Source organism: Lactuca sativa, chromosome 4 (genome assembly GCF_002870075.4).
Source record: "Lactuca sativa cultivar Salinas chromosome 4, Lsat_Salinas_v11, whole genome shotgun sequence".
Taxonomy (NCBI): Eukaryota; Viridiplantae; Streptophyta; class Magnoliopsida; order Asterales; family Asteraceae; genus Lactuca; species Lactuca sativa.
The window spans coordinates 76,111,946-76,137,860 of NC_056626.2; the positions used below are offsets into that span (position 1 = coordinate 76,111,946).

Consider the following 25,915-nt stretch of genomic DNA (forward strand, 5'->3'; position numbering starts at 1 on the left):
TTAAATGAATATATACATTCTCTTTCCTACTTGGGATTTCATACCACTCTCCATAGGTTTAATCCATTGGAGATGACCTTAGAGGAAACGATCGACTGATGGAGGCATATGTGATGTGTACATTGGTCAATTTCTTGAAATGGTGAAATAAGGATTTTTTTTGGTACTCATTTATGTACCCTTCCTTTTAATAATTTTCATCATATACCTTCGTTTTTCTCGTGGTTTTAATTTTTTGATTTTTGAAGTTTTTCTTTGTCTTTTTTGATTTTTTGTCCTTTTTTTTTTGTTAAATATTTTGTACGTGAAAAAGATTTAAGAAGCTCACCCAAGAACATCTATTATAACTAAGAGATAGATACAAAATATAAACTAAAATTCAAAATAAAAGGAAATGATTCGTACACAAAGTTTTTTTTTTCTTCTTCTGTTCCCTTCCCCGGCCGAATAAATCAATAACAATCATATTGAAACCTTTCGTAGGGGTGGTTTATATAACGTAGTAAATCAATACATCTACAACAATCGAATCATATAGCGAATTTTAAAACTGATTAGGTTTGTTTTTTCTTTATAGTTTTGTATATTAATACGTTGAGGCAATTTGCAAACTGACCAGCTATGTATTTTATTTGTCAGGTGTCTAGCACTCGTGAAAATTTGAAGAAGTGGGTTGACCATGTGGCAAACTGACTAGGTATCGATTATTGCATATTAACTTTTTGAATTATTAGAATAACTACTGTGTATATCATTATGAATAATTACAGTTAATGAAGTCGACAATCGATCCATGCACACTCACTTGTATTGTTATATATATAAGTTTGTAAACTCTTAAATCATCTTTATAAATCCACCAACATTTCGTAATGACTAAAGCGAATAACAACCGCAAATAAATAACCCACAAAAACATATGTTTTTTTTAAACAACAAATAATTAATAAAGACATATGTAGCCCAATATAGTAGCTCATAGATTAAATTAATGAGAAAACATACCTCCTTGCATCAAAATGTTGACACGTCTAAAGGCATAACCCTCTTCATATCCTTATGTCACCTAGGGGTGTTTATTGGACGGTTCTGTTCGAATAGTAATAAAATTATGAACCGTGACAACGGGGTGAGTACCTGACATGCACTAACCGAACCGAATTATACAAAAAATCGAATCAAACCGAACCGTGTGAAGACAGGTAACCACGGTTCGGTTCACGGGTACCCGCTAAATATAAAAAATTGATACCATTAATCAAAAATACAATTTACAAGTCTTCACAAAAGTAAGACTAGTTGTTCATTTTAAATTATACATTATAATTTATATAATAACTTATAATAATAAAATTAACCATGAATAAAGTTCTAAATTGTGGATTGAGTTTTGTTTGGTCATTAAACTGTATGCGGTATGCATGTGGATCAATTAAAAAACAATGCTGATTGTCGATGGATGTGGAAAATGGAACTATATATATATATATATATATATATATATATATATATATATATATATATATATATATATATATATATATATATATATATATATATATATATATATATTTTGTTGGTTTTTCGGTTTCGGTTTCATTCGATTCTAGTTTTTTCAATTTCGGATTGGCCGGATCTGCTCGGTTTTCGATTTTGCGATTTTTTTCACACCATTGTCACCAATATGGAGAAGTTGTATAGTCCTCCTTTCTTGCCACAGAATTACGACGGAGAAACAAGGTGGACAACTAGAGAGTAACCACCCAACTCTACCGGAAAGTTATTACCCATCGGAAAAACGATGATAGGAAGCCACATTCAAGAATTGTCTTGTCACCGACCATCGTTTGTCAATAATGGTGGTCCAAGAAGGGTCTCGGAATCCCTCTCTCTCTCTCTCTCTCTCTCTCTCTCTCTCTCTCTCTCCTCGTGGTTTTGTTTCTCACGACACCACAGATAGAGGCTGCCGGGAAACAAACCAGTGAGCCATCGAGGTGGCCTTCAATTCTTCCTCAAGCAAACCCTCTTCCCAATCTCTCTCTATTCCTCTCCGATCTACACTTCTTCTGGTTCCAGTTTTCTTTTGAAGAGATAATCGGAGACCATGAACCGTCTCCTTCGTTGCTACCTCTTTCTTAATGGATCTCCATCTCGCACACTCTCTCATCTATCCTCTCTATCTATTTTATCTTCACTTTTTCTCTGTTTCCCTCTGACAATTAGCGTTGCATGTATATTGGTCTATTGTGGCAAGTATCATCTCCCTTTTCATCGTTTATCAGAGTACAGGGCTTGTTTCTTGATAAAAAAATCATGCAGCTGCTAAAGCTGCATAAGAAAGATACGATCGAAAGACACGATCCATGTTTTTTTCTTACACTAAAGTTACAATAATGGTCCTTGAGTTTTTCCTTTATTACCTATCCAACCCCATGTAAAGATTTCATTTCATGAGCGGTTAATAAAATTTCCACTCTACTACCCTTACCACTTGTGAATCTTTATTTAATTAATTTTTAAAATCTTATTTTCATCGTAGTTTCCACGTTTAACAACATAATACTAATTTAAATTTAAAAAAAACACCTTAGATAATAATTAAACCCTTTAACTAAATTTTAATATAAATAAACCATGCTAATAATATTTTAAAATATCACTTCAATATTAGAACGTCTAGCCATAAATAACGGGTATACCTAATTAATACATTAAGACAATGTACTTTCATACAACTATAATTGTCTGTTGAGAATTTTCACCATCCTCATGGTTATGGATCATCATTCGATTCGGGCCTTGAGTTATAAGATCATGGATAAACATAGTCCTAATATGGATACTTAGGTAATTTGTGCATAATTTCCATTAAAATGCACATTAGGGACCTCTTATGCAATAGTTCCCTTTAAGTGCACACCATGGTTTCTTGTGCACTAATTACATTTAAGTGGACACATACACACGATTGATCATTTGCAATTTTTACCACTCTTGAGGGTCATCATCTTTAGTTTGCAATAAAATGTATTTTTTATAATAACTATGAAATACCTTAGAGTATTTCATACTTGATTATGTGCCTCTCTAAGTGTTGTACATTTCAAACTTAATGCATTAAGGTTTGGGATGGTAAAGGGGGTAGCAAAACCAGGTTTGGTCTCACTAGAAGAGGATCCATCATGGGGCTTGCCCTTGTGGCTCTTAGAAGGAGCCTTCCTCTTCTTCCCTTTACCTTGTCCAATAGCCAAGACAGGGATCAGCAGTAGGAGTTGATGCAATAGATTTGCCCTTTAGACTATTCTCAGCAGGCCTTAGCAGGCCTTGAAGCTTGCTCAAAGTGACCTTCTCCTTGTTCATGTGATAGGTCATACGAAACTGCTCTAGCAAGGAGGTAAAGAGTGTAGGATTATGTCAATCGCTAACTCTTCGTCAAAGTTGACATTCAACTTCAGCAAGCGGTCCATGAATCTCTACATCTTCTGCAAGCGGGCTGTGATCGAATCTCCATCCTTCATTTTGGTAGTGATCATCGATGCGAAGATCTTGTACCTTTCATGCCTGGCACTTTGATGGTACCTTTCCATCAAATCTTGGTGCATTTCATAGGGACAGAAGTCCTCGTAGGACTTTTGGAGTTCAGCAGTCATTGTAGCGAGTATGATACACAACACCTTTGTCGTGTCTTTCAAGTGCCTCGTAGGCAGCTATTTCTTCAGGAGTAGCAGTATTGATGTTAACCTCTTTAAGCTCCTTATCGAGGACATACTCTTTGTGTAACAGCCCGGATTTCCAGGTATTTTATTGTTTTAATATTCTTGAGTTTTGAGAAGGGACTCGGCGAGTTGGAGCTCAGACTCGCCGAGTAGGGTCGCGATTCTGGACGCGGGATTCGTCTGGACTCGGCGAGTCCAGGATATGGACTCGGCGAGTCCACGCTGTTTAATGAAACCCTAATTTCTCGGGTTTGGGACCTATTTAAATGGCCTTATGGCCGTCATTTGCATCCATCAGTCCATAGAGAGAAACCCTAAAGGTGCTTTAGCGATTTGAGAGAGAAAGGAGGCATTTCTTGACATTTGTGTGTTGTTTAGCAAAGAAGAGGGAGGCTCTAGCCAAGAGGAGGCAAAGGAGACTGCTATTTGGTGGATTTGAAGCTTGACCCTTCAATCTAAAGGTATGATTTCGACTCATCTCCTGTTTTGTGAAGTATAATCGATTTTAGGGTTTCTTGTGGCCTTGTTGAGTTGATTTGATGGCCAAATAGTCCCATGCTAGTGATGAGACTTCGGATCTGGATCCATAGAGGTCCAGAGAGCCTCATTCTTCAAGCTTTATAGAGAACAATGGAGGTCATGACCTTGTGTAGTGAGATTTGTTGATGATTCTTCATAATTGGTCATTTAGAGGTTGTTAATGCATCAAGACTAGGACTTTACGTGATGAATCAGTCTAGGAGGGCCAGATCTATGAATTGTTGGAGTAGATCTGACCTTAGAAGCAAGTTTGTGTGATTGCATGGCATGGACTCGCCGAGTCCGATGAGCAGACTCGGCGAGTAGCTTGAAGATTGCCTTGGACCGACCAGTGAGTGGTCCAGTCGAGTCATGGATTGACCCAGTGAGTCAGGGCGAGTTAGAGAGGGTTGTCAAGTGGTCTGAGTCGAGCTGGGACTCGCCGAGTCGTTCTTGAGACTCGGCGAGTTGAGACGGGGTGGTCCCGCGATTCTTCCAGGTGGAACTTGTCGAGTCAGGGGGAGTACTCGACGTGTAGAAAGGGAATCCTAGAGAGTTGGTGAGAACGTCTAGACTCGCCGAGTTGCCGTGTGCACTCGCCGAGTCCGGTCAAAGTTGACCGTTGACCGTTGACCTGTGTTGACTTCTTAGGGATAGTCAACCTTAGAGATAAAAAGTGTTAATTAGAGTCTTGTGATGTTATAGGAGGATTAGAGCTCGGAGGATCGAGCACGAGGGATTTCCAGGGATCGTGAGATACCGAGACACGCGAGGTGAGTCTTCTCACTATACTTTACCTTGAGTCGGTAATCAGAGTTATGTGTTAGTGTATGTATGTTATGTGTATGTTATATGTTGTACTGCATTATTTCTATGTGATTTATGCTGTGCATGATTACAGAGTTGGAACCGGAAGGTTCCTAGAGTTAGAACCTGAGGGTTCACAAGAGTTGGGTGCACGGACCCATAGAGTTGTAGCCTCGAGTGGCTAATATGTGTTATATGTGGTATTTTGGGGAACTCACTAAGCTTCGTGCTTACAGTGTTAGTGTTGTTGTTTCAGGTACCAGCGATGACCGTGGGAAGGCGCCGGCTTGATCTGTACACACGTAGGGGAATTCGATATATTTATGTGATCTTGGGATTTGTATGATACATATTGGAATTTGAAACTTAATGTTTTATGAAATTAAACGAGAAATGTTTTTTATAAATTGTGAAAAAAATAAATTTTAAAATTTTCGGTGTTACAAGTTGGTATCAGAGCCTTGGTTTGAGGGATTCGAGTACTCCTGCGGGCGTATTTGAACTCAAACTGGGGATTTAAAAATGTATTTTCTAAAAGAGTAAAAGATTTCTTTGAAAAACGCAGAGCAAGAGATGTGTGTACGATCAGTCAGCGCCCGGACGGTGATTTCCCAAAATACCTTTATATGTTATGTGATATTGATATGATGTATCCGCATGCTAGAGTAGGCTAGGTATTGCTATTAGGACTAGGGTGGCCTGATTTGTGATGCCTTAGCCTAGGGAGATGTGAGCTGCTATGAGACGCTTGAGAGTGAGTAGGTAGTAGCGAGGGGCTTATGAGAGATCTATTAGAGAGTGGTCCATGCATGATAGAGTACTTGAGACCTGAGATCCAAAGAGAAGGACTTGGAGTGTATTCCGGCGCGGTGCGGACAGTAGTATTGGGCCCGTACTACTGGAAGCACCGGGGCGGTGTACAGCCCAAGTCAGAATCTTTGGAATGCCAAGAATCGAGGAGGAAAGAGTTGTCGAGTGTGAGCATACTCGTGTGGATTCTAATTTATCATATGTTGTATTTCAGAGGTAGATCATGGTGAGGACACGTTTGATGCCCGAGAGCAGTGGTACCAGTGAGGAGGAGATCCGCCGGATCATTCAGGAGGAGGTGGCTGCGGCCATCAGGGCAGAGATACCGGAGATGTTTGGGTCTATAAAGACCACATTGATTGAGACGTTTGATGAGCGTTATGCCGCTCTTTCTGAGGCTGCTGCTGCAGTGGCTACCGCAGCGATTGCTGCTGCGAGGCCGCAGGGTGGGGATGCGTTGCTGTTCCGTGAGTTCAGCAACACAAAACCACCAGAGTTTGATGGTACTCAGGATCCGGTGGCAGCTATGAGGTGGATATCTGATATTGAGGGGTGTTTCTTCACTTGCTCGTCTCCTGAGCATTTGAAGGTCCGGTTCGCGCTGAACCAGCTTCGCTTGGGAGCGAAGGACTGGTGGAAGTTCGTGACGGCGCATTATACGCCCGCTGAGCTTTCTGCGGTGACCTGGGAGAGGTTCACCACCATGTTTCGGGATGAGTACGTTCCCCAGGTGGAGAGGGAGCGTTTAGCACAGGAGTTTCTGACCCTCAAGCAGGGTACCGAGTCTGTTACAGCGATCACGAGGATGTTCCACGAGAGGGCGATGTTCTGCCCTGAGCACGTGTCCACTGAGCAGGCACGTATGAGCCGCTACTTGAGCATCTTGAGGCGGGATATTCGGGAGTTCGTTGCGAACTCCTCGTACCGGACATTTGCCGAGCTTCAGGCAAATGCCCGGAAGAGGGAGATTGAGCTTGAGACCCAGGCCAGGGAGGAGGCGGAGTCTCAGGGGAGGGATCGGCGACCGGCGCTGTCGCAGCCGGCCGCCAAGCGGGCCAAGCCTGCTGATCCCAGATCAGGGAGCCAGAAGGGGCGCACTTGCGGAAAGTGCGGCAAGGGTCATGACGGAGTTTGTCGAGCGGGGTCTTGCTACAAATGTGGCAAGGAAGGGCACATGGCCAAGGACTGCCCCAAGGGGTTTGCAGTGTGCTTTCACTGCAACCAGACCGGACACTGGAAGGCTGAGTGTCCGTAGTTGCGCGGAGCATCTCAGGGGTCTGCTCCTGCCGCCATCAGAGCTACAGAGAGTCGGCCTGTGAAGGCCGAGGCGCCGAGAGCTCGAGGGAGAGCCTTCCAGTTGACTGCGGAGGAGGTCCGCGCCGCGCCCGATGTTGTGGCTGGTACCTTTCTTGTGAACTCCGTACCTGCTTTAGTGTTATTTGACTCGGGTGCGAGTCGGTCTTTTGTATCTTTGGCCTTTGGTCAGCATATCAGTGTTAGTCGTGAGGCATTGAGTCGGCCTCTGAGAGTTTCCATAGCTGACGATAGAGTGATTTGCGCCACAGAGGTTTTCCGGGGATGTGTGTTAGAGATTTTCGGGGCTGAGTTTCCGATTGATCTGATTCCTATTGCGATGGGTGATGTTTGTGTCATTGTGGGCATGGACTGGTTGAGCCGATTCGGCGCGATTATCGACTGCGAGCGTCAGCTGGTGACTATATGAGACCCTAGTGGGGGAGTTCTTTCGGTGTACGGTGAGGGTACACGTTCGGGATCATCCTTTTGTTCGGCCGCTAGGGCGAGGCAGTGTCTACAGCAGGTCTGTAAGGGTTTTGTGGCGTATGTGATGGATACGCGAGCGACTTCCGAGAGACCGAGTTCAGTTAGGGAGGTACCGGTGGTGTGTGAGTTTCCAGATGTCTTTCCCGAGGAGCTGCCGGGAGTACCTCCTGTGAGGCAAGTGGAGTTTGGTATTGATTTGGTTCCGGGGGCTGCGCCTATAGCTAAGGTGCCTTATCGTCTTGCACCTCCAGAGATGCAAGAGTTATCCTCGCAGCTTCAGGAGTTGCTGGGGAAGGGATTCATTCGGCCGAGCAGCTCGCCGTGGGGAGCACCTATTCTGTTCGTCAAGAAGAAGGATGGTTCACACCGGATGTGTATTGATTACCGGGAATTGAACAAGCTGACGGTCAAGAACCGTTACCCGTTGCCGAGGATCGACGATTTATTTGATCAGTTGCAGGGAGCCTCTTGGTTTTCCAAGATCGACTTGAGGTCGGGATATCATCAGGTGAGAGTGCGGGATGAGGACGTTCAGAAGACAGCGTTCAGGACGCGATATGGGCATTATGAGTTTGTGGTGATGCCTTTTGGGCTCACCAATGCCCCGGCGGTGTTCATGGATCTCATGAACAGGGTATGCAGGACGATGTTGGATCGGTCGGTGATTGTATTTATCGATGATATTCTGGTGTATTCGAGATCTAGAGAGCAGCATGAGGAGCATTTGAGGGAGGTCCTTGGGGTATTGAGATCGGAGAAGCTTTATGCAAAGTTCTCCAAGTGTGATTTCTGGTTACGGGAGGTCCAGTTTCTGGGACATCTCGTTAACCAGGAAGGGATTCTGGTCGATCCGGCCAAGGTTGAGGCAGTGATGAGTTGGGAGGTGCCAAAGTCACCCTCTGAGATTAGGAGCTTCCTTGGACTAGCAGGGTATTATCGGAGATTTATCAAGGATTTCTCCAAGATCGCAGTGCCGCTCACCAGATTGACCCGGAAGGGTGTTGCATTCTCATGGGGTCCCGAGCAGCAGACCTCCTTTGAGACACTTCGCCAGAGGTTGTGCGAAGCCCCGGTATTAGCTCTCCTGGAAGGGATGGAGGATTTTGTAGTATATTGTGATGCATCGATTTTGGGGTTGGGTGCGGTGTTGATGCAGAGGGGTCATGTGATAGCATATGCATCGAGGCAGCTGAAGCCTCATGAGACGAGATATCCCACGCATGATCTAGAGTTGGGGCAGTAGTGTTCGCCCTCAAGATTTGGTGCCACTACTTATATGGGGTTCGATGTACGATATACACGGACCATAAGAGCTTGAAGTACTTGATGGATCAGCCCAATCTAAACATGCGTCAGAGGAGGTGGTTAGATGTGGTCAAGGATTATGATTGTGAGATCCTGTACCACCCGGGCAAGGCCAACGTGGTGGCCGATGCGTTGAGCCGCAGGGCGGAGAGCACTCCATTACGAGATGTATGTTTGAGATTGACCATGATAGCTCCGGTATTGGATGCCATTCGTGGGGCACAGGCCAAGGCTGTGCAGCCGGAGATGCAGAAGAGGGAACGGGTCGTTGGTTTGGTTTCAGAATTCGTTACGGATGGGCGAGGGCTTATGACTTTTCAGGGTCGGATTTGGGTACCGTTTGTGGGTGGTACGCGCACTTCTTTGATGGAGGAGGCTCATCGGTCGAAGTTTTCGATCCATCCAGGGGCCACAAAGATGTATTTGGACTTGAGGAAAGAGTATTGGTGGCCCTGTATGAAGAGAGACGTCGCATGGTTCGTTGAGAGGTGCTTGACCTGCCGTAGGGTTAAGGCCGAGCACCAGAGACCGCATGGCAAGTTGCAGCCATTGGAGGTTCCCGAATGGAAATGGGAACAGATCACTATGGATTTCATCACCAAATTGTCGAGAACTGCCAGAGGAGTTGATACAATTTGGGTGATTGTGGATAGGCTGACGAAGAGCGCTCACTTCCTTGCCATCAGTGAGAGTTCTTCAGCAGAGAAGTTGGCAGAGTTATATGTGAGAGAAGTGGTATCTCGGCATGGGGTGCCGATCTCGATTGTTTCGGACCGTGATGTGCGCTTCACTTCCAGATTCTGGAAGAAATTTCATGAGAAGTTGGGTACTAGATTGCATTTTAGTACCGCATATCATCCCCAGACAGACGGTCAGAGTGAGCGGACGATTCAGACGCTTGAGGACATGCTTCGAGCATGTGTGTTGGATTTCGGGGGTAGCTGGGATGCATATTTACCCTTGGCAGAGTTTTCTTACAACAACAGCCATCATTCGAGCATTGGTATGCCACCCTTTGAGCTGTTGTATGGTAGGAGGTGTCGGACCCCCATTTGTTGGGGAGAGGTTGGGCAGAGAGTGATGGGCAGTACCGAGATCGTGCTTCAGACGACAGAGCAGATTCAACAGGTCAGACAGAGGTTATTGACCGCCCAGAGTCGACAGAAGAGTTATGCAGACAGACGCCGGTCCGAGCTTGAGTTTCAGGTCGGCGACTTCGTTCTCCTGAAGGTGTCCTTGGAAAGGAAAGATTCGATTCAGGAAGAGGGGCAAGTTGGGGCCCCGGTATATTGGGCCATTTCGTGTGATTGCGAGGGTAGGACGGGTAGCCTATCGGTTGGAATTGCCAGCAGAGTTGGGGCAAATCCACGACACTTTTCATGTGTCGCAATTGAGGAAATGTATTGCCGATGAGTCGGCAGTAGTTCCATTAGAGGATATTCAGGTGGATGCGAGCCTGAATTATGCCGAGAGACCAGTAGCCATCAGAGATCGGAAGATCAAGGTTCTGAGGAACAAGGAGGTACCTCTGGTGTTGGTTCAGTGGCAACACCGGAAGGGATCAGAGATGACCTGGGAGCCGGAGCGCGAGATGCGGGAACAGCATCCGGAGCTATTTTTAGAGCGAGACTTCGAGGGCGAAGTCTAATCCTAGTGGGGGAGAATTGTAACAGCCCGGATTTCCAGGTATTTTATTGTTTTGATATTCTTGAGTTTTGAGAAGGGACTCGGCGAGTTGGAGCTCAGACTCGCCGAGTAGGGTTGCGATTCTGGACGCGGGATTCGTCTGGACTCGGCGAGTCCAGGATATGGACTCGGCGAGTCCACGCTGTTTAATGAAACCCTAATTTCTCGGGTTTGGGACCTATTTAAATGGCCTTATGGCCGTCATTTGCATCCATCAGTCCATAGAGAGAAACCCTAAAGGTGCTTTAGCGATTTGAGAGAGAAAGGAGGCATTTCTTGACATATGTGTGTTGTTTAGCAAAGAAGAGGGAGGCTCTAGCCAAGAGGAGGCAAAGGAGACTGCTATTTGGTGGATTTGAAGCTTGACCCTTCAATCTAAAGGTATGATTTCGACTCATCTCCTGTTTTGTGAAGTATAATCGATTTTAGGGTTTCTTGTGGCCTTGTTGAGTTGATTTGATGGCCAAATAGTCCCATGCTAGTGATGAGACTTCGGATCTGGATCCATAGAGGTCCAGAGAGCCTCATTCTTCAAGCTTTATAGAGAACAATGGAGGTCATGACCTTGTGTAGTGAGATTTGTTGATGATTCTTCATAATTGGTCATTTAGAGGTTGTTAATGCATCAAGACTAGGACTTTACGTGATGAATCAGTCTAGGAGGGCCAGATCTATGAATTGTTGGAGTAGATCTGACCTTAGAAGCAAGTTTGTGTGATTGCATGGCATGGACTCGCCGAGTCCGATGAGCAGACTCGGCGAGTAGCTTGAAGATTGCCTTGGACCGACCAGTGAGTGGTCCAGTCGAGTCATGGATTGACCCAGTGAGTCAGGGCGAGTTAGAGAGGGTTGTCAAGTGGTCTGAGTCGAGCTGGGACTCGCCGAGTCGTTCTTGAGACTCGGCGAGTTGAGACGGGGTGGTCCCGCGATTCTTCCAGGTGGAACTCGTCGAGTCAGGGGGAGTACTCGACGTGTAGAAAGGGAATCCTAGAGAGTTGGTGAGAACGTCTAGACTCGCCGAGTTGCCGTGTGCACTCGCCGAGTCCGGTCAAAGTTGACCGTTGACCGTTGACCTGTGTTGACTTCTTAGGGATAGTCAACCTTAGAGATAAAAAGTGTTAATTAGAGTCTTGTGATGTTATAGGAGGATTAGAGCTCGGAGGATCGAGCACGAAGGATTTCCAGGGATCGTGAGATACCGAGACACGCGAGGTGAGTCTTTTCACTATACTTTACCTTGAGTCGGTAATCAGAGTTATGTGTTAGTGTATGTATGTTATGTGTTGTACTGCATTATTTCTATGTGATTTAAGCTGTGCATGATTACAGAGTTGGAACCGGAAGGTTCCTAGAGTTAGAACCTGAGGGTTCACAAGAGTTGGGTGCACGGACCCATAGAGTTGTAGCCTCGAGTGGCTAATATGTGTTATATGTGGTATTTTGGGGAACTCACTAAGCTTCGTGCTTACAGTGTTAGTGTTGTTGTTTCAGGTACCAGCGATGACCGTGGGAAGGCGCCGGCTTGATCTGTACACACGTAGGGGAATTCGATATATTTATGTGATCTTGGGATTTGTATGATACATATTGGAATTTGAAACTTAATGTTTTATGAAATTAAACGAGAAATGTTTTTTATAAATTGTGAAAAAAATAAATTTTAAAATTTTCGGTGTTACACTTTGTCCTCGTATCGAGTCACCATTCGTATGTTACGAATCCAATCGTTGAATTTGGTGCCATTGAAAATCACTCTCCCACAAAGGTTCATGAGAGAGAAGGAGCCAGATGAGTTCGAGCCAGAAGCGTCGTTGTTTGGAGTAGACATCTGAAAAGAAAAAAAGACAAAGTTTTGATTAGATATGAATCCCCAATTAAACACCCAAATGAGAAATTAGGGCTAAGACCTAACACAATTATTCACATTTCAGAAAAGGGATGTCGTAATCTAATTGCAAATAATTTGAAGGTAGGTAAATGACGATTTGCCAATTTCCACCATGAAAAACGTAAAAGGACTTTAAGTTTTAAATAAGTTAAAATTCCTAGATTCTTTTGAGATTCATTGAACTTTTTAATGACGTGTTTAAATCTTGATTATGTCCTTCAAGTTTGCGACTAGGATACCGAAGATCACAAATAATGTGTGAATAACCATGCAAACGTGCTTGGTGCTCTCGATGTCATTTACCACCTAACCAATGTGCAGGTTAACCACACACGCTCCACTAGTATATGATAAACATCGAGCCACCCTTTGCCACCCAAGCTAGTTTCAAATTAGTGTGTCGGTTAGTCACGCGCGCTCCACTAACGACTTGGCAAGGTGCAAAGTGCAATTTCATGGAATAGCATATATTTTCACATTTTTCCTAAAGTAACTAAGATTGAGAATTTTGTAAAAACATTTAGTTACTTTATATAATCATTATACTTATTAATGAGGAATAATTATCTTATCCTCCCTGTTCGGCTAACGACCCTCCACCAGTCAATGAAGTGGTGGGTGAGAGTGGACACACATTAAACCACCATTTTATAGACAGTAACCTTATACCCCCCCTTATAGACCAACTTCGTGAATGAGGCATACTAACGGTAAGACTGACTCGTCTTATATATATATATATATATATATATATATATATATATATATATATATATATATATATATATATATATATATATATAATTACTAGTCTTATAATATTATAATAGTATAAGGGTTGAATTTTAAACTTTTAAAACTCTAGGGTTCAAAATTTAAATATTTTCAAAATTAAAACTTGTAATCAAAAATTTAAATTCCAAAACTTGAGGGAAAATTTTGAAAAATTTTCAAAATATCTTTTAGATCAAATTTGAAAAATAATTAAATATCATATAATTAATATTTATCACATAATTTGACCTAATTTATTTTCTTTCAAGATAATTCAAATCAAAAATACAAATAATTAATTTTTATCATATAAAACAAATAATTATCTTAATTTTGACAATTATCTATTAATTGGTGAAGGACATTCATTACCATACAGTGAAAATCGAATTTTAATAGTTAAAACGTTTATGGTAATTATCCTTAACCAATTCTTGTCAAAATCCCAAAAAATCAACCACCAGACGAGCCGACTCGCTGAGCCAGACTTGGGCCTCGCCGAGTAGCCCCGACTCGTCGAGTTCAACAGGGGACTCGATGAGTAGCTACGACAGATTCCAGGTTTCGACTTCCAGCAGCTTTGATCGATTATTCAAGGCATCAAATACAATAGGAAAACAGCAAGGTTCTGATACCACTGATGGGTTTTGAGCATAACAATATCCTATGGTGCACATGCAAACCCTAAAGCTTGGGATCTAGTTTTATCTAATTGTACATGCAATAATCATCCAAAGCTTGTAACCTTATTCTAGCATACAACAAAAATCGAAATTGCATCTAATAAATAGGTTAGAATGTTACCATTGATTATAGCTTGAAGATCTTGAGCTTTTGAGAACCTTATCATATTAAATGTTGTGCCTCTGATAGATCACAAACGCCAAAACAATTGGAGAATGCAAGAGAGAGAGAGAGGGGAATGGATTTTCGGCTCTAAGGAACTCTCAAGGGTTTCTGGTAGCCGAAAATAGGTGCCCAAAGGGTTCCTTATATAGGTGAGGAATTAGGGTTTTAGTCAAATACTTATCCGGTTGCTTAGGCTCTAAGTAGCCTATAAGAATATTCCAGAACTAAGCTTATTGGACGATTTCAACATGGGCTTCCCCATGAAATCGTCCAACCCTTATTTAGGGTTCCTCAGTCCATATTGAAACTATCACATAATTACAATATTAGTCCCCTTAGTTTTAATTAATCTCTTTTGACCACAAAATTAATTCTTGACCAATATTAATTAAACAAATATGATTTCTCTTTTAATATATTATTCTCATAATATATTAATAAATCATAATTATCCTCTTTCTCCTTTATTCATCCGGTCAAGTTGCTTTGGTGAAGGCAACCCAAAAGGACCATGCTACTATTGGGTCAAGTACATACTAATTATAGTTATGGACTTAAACACCTAATCCAACACAAACTACCCCTTTGAAATGCTCTTCATATATGTTATGGCCTAAGAAGGTTGTAATCTTTGATAGTTTTGTAGCTTTAAGTTCATTTAACTTTTGAGGGGAAAATGACTCAGAGGGTAACCAATTATTGAGTTTGTTCATATTTGGTCTCTTTCCTTTTTGTAGCCAATATACCATCGAACTTGTTTTTTGTGTTCACCATAACCCTTATGACCGGCTATCACAGGTGATGATCGCTCAAAAGGGTTGTGGTGAACACAAACAATAAGTTAGATGGTATATTGGGTATAAAAAAAAGGAAAGTGACCAAATGTAAACAAACTCAACAGTTGTTTACCCTCCTAAATCATTATCTCTAAGTATACTCCATCATATTTATATTTAATGTAATAAATGATGACGTCAAATTAACTAAAAAGGAGGCATGGTTTTGAAGTCAAATTAAATAGAAAGGAGGCATGTTGATTCGAACCGATGAGCCTTTAAAACCAAACTCCTAAACCTATCCTCCCCACCCCATACCTTCCTTTTTAAAGATATCTCTTCCTCCCTATTCTCTTAACTCTTGAAGAACCATCACTTCACCACTTCCGACAACCACCACCGATCTCCACTAACCCTAAAGAAACCATCTGAATCTCGGGAAATCCCCTCTTTGTCTCCGTCATCATAAAAAGCTTCGTCGTTCTTTGGATTTGTCACATGAGTCATTCTTGTTGTCACCGTTCTTTGAATCGCATTATAGAGGATGACCGTCGACAAAGACGATTTGGGGATTTGAACCTGTTTCTTCGATTTGCATATCCCTCTTCTTTGATTTACAGGTTTAGGGTTAAGTTATGTTTTATTTTCAGGTTTAGGGTTCGATTTTTAAGGTTTGAGTGATGACTGGTGGTGGTTGCAGGAGTTGTTGGGGTGATAGGGGGAGGTGTCAGACTTTAGTAATAGGATAGAGAGAGAGAGAGAGAGAGAGAGAGAGGTGAGGGAGATTACCAATCGAAAATCGAACCAAAGGAGATGCTGAATATACTCGAAATGAACGTTGATTCTCGATGGTGACATGGATCTAGTGGAAGACAAGAAATCAGACATGGAAAAAGTAAAAGCAAAGGAAGACAATGATTGTGAATGAACAAAACCAACTGAACGGATGCTTCACCGAATTTGTTTCTCTCCGACAACATCATTAAATTTGTAGATTCAACGAAGAAGAAAGGAGACATGGGAAAGGAAAGGGGATATATTTTTTATTTTTTAATTTATAAATTATAAAAGAATAAAAGAAAATTAAAAAAGAAATTAGTTGCCATGACAGCCTAGCACGCCACTTGGCATGCAACCTAGCAGTAACCTGCTTAAAAGGTAAAAAAGGACAAAAATGATTACATTAGTTGGTTTCCTATAATTTTTCGTTAATGAAATTTAATTTAGGACTGGATCATAAATTGGCCTAAAACTTTGAGATTTTTCTATAGATTTCTTTAGAATTAAACATCTAAAAACATGGCTTAAAGAAAAAAAATTGGAAAAGAAATTTTCTTAACGAGGGTTCGGGACAAGTTTTTGCACACCAACTAATCCTCTGTTGTATATATGAGGCTATGTCTCATGCCCTAAAGTCACTGCAGACTGTAACACCGAAAATTTTAAAATTTATTTTTCACAATTTATAAAATCATTTCTCGTTTAATTTCATAAAACATTAAGTTTCAAATTCCAATATGTATCATACAAATCCCAAGATCACATAATTATATCGAATTCCTCTACGTGTGTACAGATCAAGCCGACGCCTTCCCACGGTCATCGCTGGTACCTGAAACAACAACACTAACACTGTAAGCACAAAGCTTAGTGAGTTCCCCAAAATACCACATATAACACATATTAGCCACTCGAGGCTATAACTCTATGGGTCCGTGCACCCAACTCTTGTGAACCTTCAGGTTCTAACTCTAGGAACCTTCCGGTTCCAACTCTGTAATCATGCACAGCATAAATCACATAGAAATAATGCAGTACAACACATAACATACACATAACATACATACACTAACACATAACTCTGATTACCGACTCAAGGTAAAGTATAGTGAGAAGACTCACCTCGCGTGTCTCGGTATCTCACGATCCCTGGAAATCCCTCGTGCTCGATCCTCCGAGCTCTAATCCTCCTATAACATCACAAGACTCTAATTAACATTTTTTATCTCTAAGGTTGACTATCCCTAAGAAGTCAACACAGGTCAACGGTCAACGGTCAACGGTCAACTTTGACCGGACTCGGCGAGTGCACACGGCAACTCGGCGAGTCTAGACGTTCTCACCAACTCTCTAGGATTCCCTTTCCACACGTCGAGTACTCCCCCTGACTCGACAAGTTCCACCTGGAAGAATCGCGGGACCACCCCGACTCAACTCGCCGAGTCTCAAGAACGACTCGGCGAGTCCCAGCTCGACTCAGACCACTTGACAACCCTCTCTAACTCGCCCTGACTCACTGGGTCAACTCCTGACTCGACTGGACCACTCACTGGCCGGTCCAAGGCAATCTTCAAGCTACTCGCCGAGTCTGCTCATCGGACTCGGCGAGTCCATTCCATGCAATCACTCAAACTTGCTTCTAAGGTCAGATCTACTCCAACAATTCATAGATCTGGCCCTCCTAGACTGATTCATCACGTAAAGTCCTAGTCTTGATGCATTAACAACCTCTATATGACCAATTATGAAGAACCTTCAACAAATCTCACTACACAAGGTCATGACCTCCATTGTTCTCTATAAAGCTTGAAGAATGAGACTCTCTGGACCTCTATGGATCCAGATCCGAAGTCTCATCACTAGCATGGGACTATTTGGCCATCAAATCAACTCAACAAGGCCACAAGAAACCCTAAAATCGATTATACTTCACAAAACAGGAGATGAGTCGAAATCATACCTTTAGATTGAAGGGTCAAGCTTCAAATCCACCAAATAGCAATCTCCTTTGCCTCCTCTTGGCTAGAGCCTCCCTCTTCTTTGCTAAACAACACACAAATGTCAAGAAATGCCTCCTTTCTCTCTCAAATCGCTAAAGCACTTTTAGGGTTTCTCTCTATGGACTGATGGATGCAAATGACGGCCATAAGGCCATTTAAATAGGTCCCAAACCCGAGAAATTAGGGTTTCATTAAACAGCGTGGACTCGCCGAGTCCATATCCTGGACTCGCCGAGTCCGGACGAATCCCGCGTCCAGAATCGCGACCCTACTCGGCGAGTCTGAGCTCCAACTCGCCGAGTCCCTTCTCAAAACTCAAAATATTAAAACAATAAAATACCTGGAGATCCGGGCTGTTACAATTCTCCCCCACTAGGATTAGACTTCGCCCTCGAAGTCTCGCTCTAAAATAGCTCCGGATGCTGAGCCCGCATCTCGCGCTCCGGCTCCCAGGTCATCTCTGATCCCTTCCGGTGTTGCCACTGAACCAACACCAAAGGTACCTCCTTGTTCCTCAGAACCTTGATCTTCCGATCTCTGATGGCTACTGGTCTCTCGACATAATTCAGGCTCGTATCCACCTGTATATCCTCTAATGGAACTACTGCCGACTCATCGGCAATACATTTCCTCAATTGCGACACATGAAAAGTGTCGTGGATTTGCCCCAACTCTGCTGGCAATTCCAACCGATAGGCTACCCGTCCTACCCTCGCAATCACACGAAATGGCCCAATATACCGGGGCCCCAACTTGCCCCTCTTCCTGAATCGAATCATTCCTTTCCAAGGAGACACCTTCAGGAGAACGAAGTCGCCGACCTGAAACTCAAGCTCGGACCGGCATCTGTCTACATAACTCTTCTGTCGACTCTGGGCGGTCAATAACCTCTGTCTGACCCGCTGAATCTGCTCTGTCGTCTGAAGCACGATCTCGGTACTGCCCATCACTCTCTGCCCAACCTCTCCCCAGCAATTGGGGGTCCGACACCTCCTGCCATACAACAGCTCAAAGGGTGGCATACCAATGCTCGAATGATGGCTGTTGTTGTAGGAAAACTCTGCCAAGGGTAGATACGCATCCCAGCTACCCCCGAAATCCAACACACATGCTCGAAGCATGTCCTCAAGCGTCTGAATCGTCCGCTCACTCTGACCGTCTGTCTGGGGATGATATGCAGTACTAAAATGCAATCTAGTACCCAACTCCTCATGAAATTTCTTCCAGAATCTGGAAGTAAAGCGCACATCGCGGTCTGAAACAATCGAGATCGGCACCCCATGCCGAGATACCACTTCTCTCACATATAACTCTGCCAACTTCTCTGCTGAAGAACTCTCACTGATGGCAAGGAAGTGAGCGCTCTTCATCAGCCTATCCACAATCACCCAAATTGTATCAACTCCTCTGGCAGTTCTCGGCAATTTGGTGATGAAATCCATAGTGATCTGTTCCCATTTCCATTCGGGAACCTCCAATGGCTGCAACTTGCCATGCGGTCTCTGGTGCTCGGCCTTAACCCTTCGGCAGGTCAAGCACCTCTCAACGAACCATGCGACGTCCCTCTTCATACAGGGCCACCAATACTCTCTCCTCAAATCCAAATACATCTTCGTAGCCCCCGGATGGATCGAAAATTTCGACCGATGAGCCTCCTCCATCAAGGAAGTGCGCGTACCACCCACAAACGGTACCCAAATCCGACCCTGAAAAGTCATAAGCCCTCGCCCATCCGTAACGAATTCTGAAACCAAACCAACGACCCGCTCCCTCTTCTGCATCTCCAGCTGCACAGCCTCGGCCTGTGCCCCACGGATGGCATCCAATACCGGAGCTATCATGGTCAATCTCAAACATATATCTCGTAATGGAGTGCTCTCCGCCCTGCGACTCAACGCATCGGCCACCACGTTGGCCTTGCCCGGGTGGTACAGGATCTCACAATCATAATCCTTGACCACATCTAACCACCTCCTCTGACGCATGTTTAGATTGGGCTGATCCATCAAGTACTTCAAGCTCTTATGGTCCGTGTATATCGTACATCGAACCCCATATAAGTAGTGGCGCCAGATCTTGAGGGCGAACACTACTGCCCCCAACTCTAGATCATGCGTGGGATATCTCGTCTCATGAGGCTTCAGCTGCCTCGAAGCATATGCTATCACATGACCCCTCTGCATCAACACCGCACCCAGCCCCAAAATCGATGCATCACAATATACTACAAAATCCTCCATCCCTTCCGGGAGAGCTAATACCGGGGCTTCGCACAACCTCTGGCGAAGTGTCTCAAAGGAGGTCTGCTGCTCGGGACCCCATGAGAATGCAACACCCTTCCGGGTCAACGTGGTGAGCGGCACTGCGATCTTGGAGAAATCCTTGATAAATCTCCGATAATACCTTGCTAATCCAAGGAAGCTCCTGATCTCAGAGGGTGACTTTGGCACCTCCCAACCCATCACCGCCTCAACCTTGGCCGGATCGACCAGAATCCCTTCCTGGTTAACGAGATGTCCTAGGAACTGGACCTCTCGTAACCAGAAATCACACTTGGAGAACTTTGCATAAAGCTTCTCCGATCTCAGTACCCCAAGGACCTCCCTCAAATGCTATTCATGCTGCTCTCTAGATCTCGAATACACCAGAATATCATCGATAAATACAATCACCGACCGATCCAACATCGGCCTACATACCCTGTTCATGAGATCCATGAACACCGCCGGGGCATTAGTGAGCCCAAAAGGCATCACCACAAACTCATAATGCCCATATCGCATCCTGAAAGCTGTCTTCTGGACGTCCTCATCTCGCACTCTCACCTGATGATATCCCGACCTCAAATCGATCTTGGAAAACCAAGATGCTCCCTGCAACTGATCAAATAAATCGTCGATCCTCGGCAACGGGTAACGGTTCTTGATCGTCAGCTTGTTCAACTCCCGGTAATCAATACACATCCGGTGTGAACCATCCTTCTTCTTGACGAACAGAATAGGTGCTCCCCACGGCGAGCTGCTCGGCCGAATAAATCCCTTCCCCAGCAACTCCTGAAGCTGCGAGGATAACTCTTGCATCTCTGGAGGTGCAAGACGATAAGGCACCTTAGCTATAGGCGCAGCCCCCGGAACCAAATCAATACCAAACTCCACTTGCCTCACAGGAAGTACTCCCGGCAGCTCCTCGGGAAAGACATCTGGAAACTCACACACCACCGGTACCTCCCCAACTGAACTCGGTCTCTCGGAAGTCGCTCGCGTATCCATCACATACGCCACAAAACCCTTACAGCCCTGCTGTAGACACTGCCTCGCCCTAGCGGCCGAACAAAAGACTGATCCCGAACGTGTACCCTCACCGTACACCGAAAGAACTCCCCCACTAGGGTCTCGTATAGTCACCAGCTGACGCTCACAGTCGATAATCGCGCCGAATCGGCTCAACCAGTCCATGCCCACAATGACACAAACATCACCCATCGCAATAGGAATCAGATCAATCGGAAACTCAATCCCGAAAATCTCTAACACACATCCACGGAAAACCTCTGCGGCACAAATCACTCTATCATCAGCTATGGAGACTCTCAGAGGCCGACTCAGTGCCTCACGACTAGCACTGATATGCTGGCTAAAGGCCAAAGATACAAAAGACCGACTCGCACCCGAGTCAAATAACACTAAAGCAGGTACGGAATTCACAAGAAAGGTACCTACACATAACATAATATAAGCATAACATCATATATCAAAATAAATACACGAAAGGAAACATACCAGCCACAACATCGGGCGCAGCGCAGATCTCCTCCGCAGTCAGCTAGAAGGCTCTCCCTCGAGCTCTCGGCGTCTCGGCCTTCACAGGCCGACTCTCTGTAACTCTGGTGGCGGCAGGAGCAGACCCCTGAGGTGCTCCGCGCAACTGCGGACACTCGGCCTTCCGGTGTCCGGTCTGGTTGCAGTGAAAGCACACTGCAAACCCCTTGGGGCAGTCCTTGGCCATGTGCCCCTCCTTGCCACATTTGTAGCAAGACCCCGCTCGGCAAACTCCATCATGACCCTTGCCGCACTTTCCGCAAGTGCGGCCCTTCTGGCTCCCTGGTCTGGGATCAGCAGGCTTGGCCCGCTTGGCGGCCGGCTGCGACAGCGCCAGTCGCCGATCCCTCCCCTGAGACTCCGCCTCCTCCCTGGCCTGGGTCTCAAGCTCAATCTCCCTCTTCCGGGCATTTAGCTGAAGCTCGGCAAATGTCCGGTACGAGGAGTTCGCAGCGAACTCCCGAATATCCCGCCTCAAGATGCTTAAGTAGCGGCTCATACGTGCCTGCTCAGTGGACACGTGCTCAGGGCAGAACATCGCCCTCTCGTGGAACATCCTCGTGATCGCTGTAACAGACTCAGTACCCTGCTTGAGGGTCAGAAACTCCTGTGCTAAATGCTCCCTCTCCACCTGGGGAACGTACTCATCCCGAAACATAGTGGTGAACCTCTCCCAGGTCACCGCAGAAAGCTCAGCAGGCGAATAATGCGCCGTCACAAACTTCCACCAGTCCTTCGCTCCCAAGCGAAGCTGGTTCAGCGCGAACCGTACCTTCAAATGCTCAGGAGACGAGCAAGTGAAGAAACACCCCTCAATATCAGATATCCACCTCATAGCTGCCACTGGATCCTGAGTACCATCAAACTCTGGTGGTTTTGTGTTGCTGAACTCACGGAACAGCAACGCATCCCCACCCTGCGGCCTCGCAGCAGCAATCGCTGCGGTAGCCGCTGCAGCAGCAGCCTCAGAAAGAGCGGCATAACGCTCATCAAACGTCTCAATCAATGTGGTCTTTATAGACCCAAACATCTCCGGTATCTCTGCCCTGATGGCCGCAGCCACCTCCTCCTGAATGATCCGGCGGATCTCCTCCTCACTGGTACCACTGCTCTCGGGCATCAAACGTGTCCTCACCATGATCTACCTCTGAAATACAACATACGATAAATTAGAATCCACACGAGTATGCTCACACTCGACAACTCTTTTCTCCTTGATTCTTGGCATTCCAAAGATTCTGACTTGGGCTGCACACCGCTCCGGTGCTTCCAGTAGTACGGGCCCAATACTACTGTCCGCACCGCACCAGAATACACTCCAAGTCCTTCTCTTTGGATCCCAGGTCTCAAGTACTTTATCATGCATAGACTACTCTCTAATAGATCTCTCATAAGTCCCTTGCTGCTACCTACTCACTCTCAAGCATATCATAGCAGCTCACCTCTCCCTAGGCTAAGGCATCACACATCAGGCCACTCTAGTCCTAATAGCAATACCTAGCCTACTCTAGCATGCGGATACATCATATCGATATCAATATCACATAATATATAAGGGTATTTTGGGAAATCACCGTTCGGGCGCTGACTGATCGTACACACATCTCTTGCTCTGCGTTTTTCAAAAATCTTTTACTCTTTTTGAAGATACATCTCAAATCCTCAGTTTGAGTTCAAATACGCCCGAAGGTGTACTCGAATCCCTCAAACCAAGGCTCTGATACCAACTTGTAACACCGAAAATTTTAAAATTTATTTTTCACAATTTATAAAATCATTTCTCGTTTAATTTCATAAAACATTAAGTTTCAAATTCCAATATGTATCATACAAATCCCAAGATCACATAATTATATCGAATTCCTCTACGTGTGTACAGATCAAGCCGGCGCCTTCCCACGGTCATCGTTGGTACCTGAAACAACAACACTAACACTGTAAGCACAAAGCTTAGTGAGTTCCCCAAAATACCACATATAACACATATTAGCCACTCGAGGCTATAACTCTATGGGTCCGTGCACCCAACTCTTGTGAACCCTCAGGTTCTAACTCTAGGAACCTTCCGGTTCCAACTCTGTAATCATGCACAGCATAAATCACATAGAAATAATGCAGTACAACACATAACATACACATAACATACATACACTAACACATAACTCTGATTACCGACTCAAGGTAAAGTATAGTGAGAAGACTCACCTCGCGTGTCTCGGTATCTCACGATCCCTGGAAATCCCTCGTGCTCGATCCTCCGAGCTCTAATCCTCCTATAACATCACAAGACTCTAATTAACACTTTTTATCTCTAAGGTTGACTATCCCTAAGAAGTCAACACAGGTCAACGGTCAACGGTCAACGGTCAACTTTGACCGGACTCGGCGAGTGCACACGGCAACTCGGCGAGTCTAGACGTTCTCACCAACTCTCTAGGATTCCCTTTCCACACGTCGAGTACTCCCTCCCCCTGACTCGACGAGTTCCACCTGGAAGAATCGCGGGACCACCCCGACTCAACTCGCCGAGTCTCAAGAACGACTCGGCGAGTCCCAGCTCGACTCAGACCACTTGACAACCCTCTCTAACTCGCCCTGACTCACTGGGTCAACTCCTGACTCGACTGGACCACTCACTGGCCGGTCCAAGGCAATCTTCAAGCTACTCGCCGAGTTTGCTCATCGGACTCGGCGAGTCCATTCCATGCAATCACTCAAACTTGCTTCTAAGGTCAGATCTACTCCAACAATTCATAGATCTGGCCCTCCTAGACTGATTCATCACGTAAAGTCCTAGTCTTGATGCATTAACAACCTCTATATGACCAATTATGAAGAACCTTCAACAAATCTCACTACACAAGGTCATGACCTCCATTGTTCTCTATAAAGCTTGAAGAATGAGACTCTCTGGACCTCTATGGATCCAGATCCGAAGTCTCATCACTAGCATGGGACTATTTGGCCATCAAATCAACTCAACAAGGCCACAAGAAACCCTAAAATCGATTATACTTCACAAAACAGGAGATGAGTCGAAATCATACCTTTAGATTGAAGGGTCAAGCTTCAAATCCACCAAATAGCAGTCTCCTTTGCCTCCTCTTGGCTAGAGCCTCCCTCTTCTTTGCTAAACAACACACAAATGTCAAGAAATGCCTCCTTTCTCTCTCAAATCGCTAAAGCACTTTTAGGGTTTCTCTCTATGGACTGATGGATGCAAATGACGGCCATAAGGCCATTTAAATAGGTCCCAAACCCGAGAAATTAGGGTTTCATTAAACAGCGTGGACTCGCCGAGTCCGGACGAATCCCGCGTCCAGAATCGCGACCCTACTCGGCGAGTCTGAGCTCCAACTCGCCGAGTCCCTTCTCAAAACTCAAAATATTAAAACAATAAAATACCTGGAGATCCGGGCTGTTACACAGACGAACCTACATGACCACATGGGTTGAATAGTGTCAGGATTTGAACATGGATCAATAGATTATCCATAAGTGGTTAGTTTAAAAAACTAAGAATTCCATAACGGATTTTATAATATTGAATTTTTTTTCTTTTATTCTTGGTGATGATTTTGTGTTTGATAGTGTGGTTGTATCTTAATACCTTTTATTACGACATTTTGCTTTCGAGGAATAGCATCGTCTTTGAAAATTTTGACCATTTATTGTACTGTCAATTTCCTCTTATTAGTACAATATACTTTGAAAATTCTACCCACTATACTAATAAAAAATGCTTTGCATCGAAGAATGACATCTATAATCCGATAGAATTTTCAAATAATATTGTAGTATGAAAGTAAGACGCTATCATGAACTAATCAATAGAAATACATTGTTATTTCTTGCATTTGATCCAATTTGGTACTCATGTGTTTAAACCAATTGGGTTGCAGCAACCTAAAGTGAGGGAAGTGTTGAATACGGAAAGGACATACATAAACGGAAATCATGCAACTTTTTGAGTACTATAGGAGCTGGAACGAATGTTGGGGACAAACAATAAAGCAACATACCACTTTTTAAAGGGCATCATTTGTTGAAAACGAAGACTGGAAGTTTAGATTGATGGATTTGTTTAGAGAGGAAATAAGGACATTTTAGTAAAAAAAAAAAAAAAAAAAAAAAAAAAAAAAAAAAAAAAAAAAAAACTTGTAAAAAGAGATTTGAAGACTAAGCATCAATAATTGTGATTATTACTCTTTTATAGTGAACGTACATTTCTACTATGGTACCTAATCAAAAAAAAATATTGCTATTTCTGTTTTGGTGTTGGAGTTTATTGTATTTAAAACCAAATCAACTTAGCACCAAACTTGAATCAAATAAACGTAAGATTACAGAAGTATCAAACAAAATTAAAATCTGCAAAACATACCCTTTAAACAAATAATCATGT

The 25,915-nt window shown here is 44.1% G+C and overlaps 1 long non-coding RNA gene across 1 annotated transcript; it reads left to right on the forward strand.

Annotated features, from left to right (window-relative positions):
- Window positions 1-4,092: 4,092 nt before the first annotated feature.
- Window positions 4,093-5,438, forward strand: LOC128133842 (uncharacterized). Its single transcript, XR_008232145.1, has 3 exons — window positions 4,093-4,177; window positions 4,941-5,008; window positions 5,299-5,438. It is a non-coding gene; the product is annotated as an uncharacterized LOC128133842 (long non-coding RNA).
- The last annotated feature ends 20,477 nt before the right edge of the window (window positions 5,439-25,915 follow it).